This window comes from Neovison vison, chromosome 1 (assembly GCF_020171115.1).
Source record: "Neovison vison isolate M4711 chromosome 1, ASM_NN_V1, whole genome shotgun sequence".
Taxonomy (NCBI): Eukaryota; Metazoa; Chordata; class Mammalia; order Carnivora; family Mustelidae; genus Neogale; species Neogale vison.
Window position 1 is genome coordinate 280,775,476 of NC_058091.1, and position 6,000 is coordinate 280,781,475.

Here is a 6,000-nt window from a genome sequence, read left to right on the forward strand (position 1 = left end):
CTAATTATCTTTGAAAAGTGATCCAGAATAATCAAGACATAGATCAATTTTAGTGAAACTTTTCAACTTTAAATATAAAGAAAAAATTTATCAGGACCTCCAGGCCTAAGCAAAGATATAAAAGTTTCATGAAAATTAGGCTGTTGTCAGTCTTCTCAAAAGCAATTGTAAAGCAAGAAAACAAAGACCAACCTTTTCAGGATATTCAAGGAAGAAACAGACAGAAGAAAGGCATTTTTACCTAGGCAAACTGTCCTTCAAGTGTTAAAGCTATAGATGAAAGTTTGAAAACATAGATATTAGGGGTCACTTTATGAGCAAACTATGAGAGGACAAGCTTTGTTCCACCAAGAGGTGATTAACGAAAGTTTGGCAAAGGAACTGATGGTGACCACTTTATATGCTTAATTGATGATCTAAGACTAAAATAAACATGGGGAAGAGGGTTACAGAAAAGCATACAAATATATCTTTTCATGGTAGAAATAGTATACCTACAAATGGGAGAAGGGAGTGGGAAGTACAATAACCTCATTTGTTGTTGGATAAACAATAGGATTCTGCTACAAATTGACTAACTAGACGACGTAAAAGGTCAAATAAGAAAACCAGAACAAAGGGGTACTTGGTATGTATAAAGACAATCATTTTGACCAAAAAAAATTACTTGTTTTTTAAAATAAATTAAGAAAGCACATTACATAGAGAAGGCAAATACAACAGACACAGAAACTGTAACATAAGTACCTGGACAGAGTGGAGACAAATGTTATCAGTCTTTTCAATAAATGTGTATTTGCTTAAGATCCTCAGTTTAACTCACAAAACAATACTGAACTGTGTAATGTGTATCAGAGCACACGCAAACAAACAGATCCCAAAAGGTTAAAAACAAAGAGATAGACAAAGGCATGTCAGCAAAGGGAAACAATAAGAAAGCATAGGTTGCAAGTTTGGTATCAGACAAATAGAGCTTAATCACAGGTATTAAGCACAACAAAAAAGGGCACATTGTAACTCAAAGCTACAACTCAAAATGAAAATATAATACTGTTAGGGTACAGAGTCGACCACCCCTCAATTAGACAGAGAACACTCTCAATAATGCAAGTCACACAGTGAGGTTTATTTCCAGGTAGCTGGGGTCCAAGTATCCGCCTGGCGCAGCGGGTTTCAACAAGGACCCCGAGCATTCAAAGCCAAGGGTTTATATAGCATTTTCAAGGCACTTCTTCATAGCTACATACATATCATGCACCCCACTTTGACAGTTTTAACTTTAACCTTTTGCCACCCCGGTGTCACCCTGGCTCCATCCCGGCGGTTAAGCGAGATTTAGGTTTAGAAGAAATTCAACTTTATTTACATTTCCTTCCGCCTCAGCCTCCCTCAGTTTTTTGGTGCAACCTTAGGCCTTGAGGAACTGAGCCACTGTCTCCGGAAACTGGGCCATTGAAGAGATAGCCCTTTTTGTTGTAAATCACCAGGACATTTGCAAACCAAGGGAGACTCCTGTCTTGCAGGATTGTGATCTCTGCAAGTTAAATATTTGTTTTTCTTTAACATTTGGTCCCTATGGCACCATCACCTAACCTCCCTGGGGGTATATGATTAAGTTGCATTTTCAGGTTTTCGCTACTTTCTCTTATCTCAAGTTGTGTGCGCCCTGTGGGCTGGTTAGGGACGCTCAGTAAAATGGCTTCCCGGCCTTCAGGATGGCCATTCTCATGCTAACTAACTCTTACAGTGCAAGGTGCCGGCTTTTGCTTTGCCAAGATGGCTGTACTTATGTCAGGGCTAGACTCGAGGTGGGTACAGCCTTGTTTTTCTTGGCCTTCACACCTGGAGCTGGTTTCTGGGACTTGTTTTTAAGTCCCCTGGGGGAAGGGGAGCAGGGACAGTAAAATAGGTCCTTACAATACTTATGAATATCTATGTACCAAATAACTAATTTTATATAGCAGACAGCAGAAGTAATGAAAGAAGACATTGAGAAGAGACTTCTAAAAATAAGAGACTTTTTATAGGCTTCATTAAGATTAAAAGGACAATAAATAAATAAATAAATAAATAAATATAAATAAAAATAAGTGAGTATATAAAAAATCTGAATAACAAAATCAACTAGGAAGATCTTACATAGTTAGATATTGATCTTTTAAACCCTGATACAAGAAAAGACACTGATAACTTTTTTTTATAACAATGCAGGGGCGCCTAGGTGGCTGAGTGGGTTAAGCCTGGCCTTCGGTTCAGGTCACAATCTCAGGGTCCTGGGATCAAGCTCCATATCGGGCTCTCTGCTCACTGGGGGGCCTGCTCCCCCCGCACCTCTGCCTGACTCTCTGCCTATTTGTGATCTCTGTCAAATAAAAAAAAATAAAATCTTTAAAAAACAACAACAACAATGCAGTAAAACTAGAAATAGGTTATCAGATAAAAACCAAAGGGTCTTTCTACCAGGAATAAAAACCTTCTATTAAATACCTCTTTATTCAAAATATAGGTTTTATTATTCTTCAGGTATGGTAAGGCCTACAGATCAGAACACAACTGGCATTGAAAAGAAATCTGTTAAGCTCACAGATCCCAAGAAACGGGGTCATGCCTTACAATGGGGACCACATCGGGAAGCACACTCTGTTGGCTTGCGCTGCTTTCTTAGAAACACCTGGGGGAGTCATTGCAGTTTCCACTTTTACAGTTATTGATTCAGCCACATTTGGTTGATAAACAGGCTTTATTTTCTACTATCTGCTATTCTATTACGAATTCCAGCAGTCAGACTGTATTGTCAAGTGTGTCAGCCAGAATGATGGAAGCTATCTACTTATAAAAGAAGAATCCAGTGAAGACACTTAAGACACATGATTTAGTTTATAAAACAAAAACAAAAACAAATGCAAATGTCATATACTCTGACTTCTGAAGAATATAAACTAGTACATGAAAAAACAAAACAAAACAAAAAACATACTGATGCCTCTCTGTGTGGAAGGAAGCATCGGAGGCAAATAGTGGCCAAGAGTGTGAGAACCTGAGAAAGGAGGTAGTTGGGAGCATAGGCTCTGGATTGGTTGGTTTGCATATAATAGACATAGCCTCAGTAAATTGTTTGCTCTCTCTAGGAATTAGCTAGACTTGGGATGGGCAATCTCTCCAGAGTCAAGAGGATACCAAAATATGAAAACATCAAAAGTACAGAATAAAAAAGACATGATTTACATATTGGTGAAAGGGGAAATATAAACTAAAACTTAAAAAAAAAAGTAATGACAAAAAACACTACAGCCAGTGCAAAGGTAAGAAAAATAACATAAATGTTTACAAGTAGAAAGGGAGAAATAAACACATTTCTATTTACAGATGATATTATAATTTCTTTAGGTATAAGTTTAGGTTTTGTTTTTGAGACTTTTCTTGCTTCTTGAGGAAGGCCTGTATTGCTATATCCTGTCCTCTTGAGACTTTTCTTGCTTCTTGAGGAAGGCCTGTATTGCTATATCCTGTCCTCTGCTGCATCCTAAAGGTTTTGATTGTCATGTTTTTCTTTGCTTTTTTTTTCCAAGTATATTTTTAATTTTCTTCTCTAATTTTCTGGTTAGCTCATTCATTCTTTTTTTTTTTAAGATTTTTTATTTGTTTATTTGACAGACAGAGATCATAAGTAGGCAGGAAGGCAGGCAGAGAGATAGAGGGGGAAGCAGGGAAGCAAGCTCCTTGCCAAGCAGAGAGCCTAATTTGGGGCTTGATCCCAGGACAGGGGGACCATGACCTGAGCCGAAGGCAGAGGTTTTAACCCACTGAGCCACCCAGGCGCCCCTCATTCATTCTTTAGTAGGATGTTCTTTAACCTCCATGTATTTGTGTTCTTTCCAAATTTTTTCTTGTGGTTGACTTCAAGTTTTATACCATTGTGGTCTGAAAATATGCATGGTATGATCTCAATCTTTCTGTATTTGTTGAGACCTGATTTGTGGCCCAGTATATGATCTATTCTGGAGAATGTTACATGGACACTGGAAAAGAATGTGTATCTGCTGCTTTAAATAAAATGTTCTGAATATGTCTGTGAAGTCCATCTGTCCAGTATGCCATACAAAGCCACAGTTTCCTTGTTGATCTTCTGCTTAAATCATCTGTCCTTTGCTGTAAGTGGGGTGTTAAAGTCCCCTACTACTATTGTTTTACTATCAATAAGTTTCTTTGTTTATTATTAATTGATTTATTTACTTGGGTGCTCCAAGTTGGGGGGCATAAATACTTACAGCTGCTAGATCTTCTTGTTGGATACACTCCTTTATGATATAGTACCCTTCTTCATCTCTTATTACAGTCTTTGGTTTAAAATCTAGTTTGTCTGATGTAAGTATGGACAATCCAGCTTTCTTTTTGTGTTCATTAACATGATAGTTGGTTCTCCATCTGCTCACACTCAATCTGGAGGTGTCTTTGTGTCTAAAATGAGTGTCTTATAAGTAGAATATCAATAGGTCATATATATATATACATATGTACATATATATATATATTTTTCTTTTAACACCCATTTTGATATCCTGTGTCTTTTGCTTGGAGCATTTAGTCCATTTACATTCAGAGTAATTATTGATAGATATGAATATACTACTATTGTACTACCTGTAAAGTCACTGTTCTTGTAGGTTGTCTCTGTTCCTTTCGAGCCTTTGTTGCTTTCGGACTCTCTTTCCTACTCAAAGGTTTCCCTTTGATAGTTCTTATAGAACTGGCTCAGTGGTCACAAACTACTTTAGATTTTGTTTGTCTTGGCAACTCCTTATCTCTCCTTCTATTCTGAATGATAGCCTTGCTGGATATAATATTCTTGGATGCATATTTTCCCCATTTAGCATGTTGACTATATATGCCACTTGCTTCTGGCCTGCCAAGTTTCCATAGGCAGATCTACTGCTGACCTTACATGTAACCCTGACAGGTTAAAGACCTTTCATCCCTAACTGCTTTTAAATTCTTTCTTTATCTTTGAATTTTTCAAGTTTCACTATGATATATTTTGGTGCTGACCTGTTTTTGTTGATTTAGAAGGGAGTTCTCTGTGCTTCTTGGGGTTAAATACCTGTTTCTTTCCCCAGATGAGGGAAGTTCTCAGCTGTAATTTATTAAAATAAACTCTCCACCCCTTTCCCCCACTTTTCTTCTTCTTGGACTCCTGTGATATGGGTATTACTGTGATTTATGGAGTCACTGAGTTCCTTAATTCTACATTTGTGATCTAATAGTTTTCTTTTCCTCTTTTTATCTTCATTATTTTCCACAATTTAATCTTCCATATCACCTGTTCATTCCTCTGCTTCCATATTCATTATGATTTTGTCCAGTCAGTTTTGCATCTCCATTATAGCATTTTTAAATTTCAGTATGACTAGTTTCTAGGTCTTTTTTTTTTTCCCTGCAGGAATTGTTTCTCTGGTGTCTTCTATGTTTCTTTTAAGCCCAGCTAGTATTTTTATGACTGTTGTTCTAAATTCTTGTTCAGATATATTGCTTATATCTGTTTTGAGAAAATCCTCACTGTGATATCTTTTTGATCTTTATTTTAGGGAGAATTCGTCCATCTTGTCATTATGTCTAGATTTCTGTCTTTTGTGTGTTATGAAAGCTTGTTATGTTTCCTGCTCCTGAGAGTAATACTATATTAAGAGGGGGTCATACACTGTCCAGGGTCTGGCGCTTCAGGAGATGTTTCTGGTGTATGCTGTGTGCACTCTGCTGCTGTTTTGGTTGCTCTTTCCCACAAATCAGTCCTCTGAAGAGTTTCTCCTTGCTTGCAGTGGGGAGTATTTGAACATTTAACTAAGTGTACTTTGATTTCTTTGTTAAAATAAATTGGGGGGAGGGGAGGAGGAGAAAGAAAGAAAAGAAAGCCTGATCCAAAAAAAGGAGAAATAGAAAAGAAACAACCCAAAACCCAGAAACAAAAACTATAGGCCTGATTCCAAGGAAAATGAAAGAAAAATA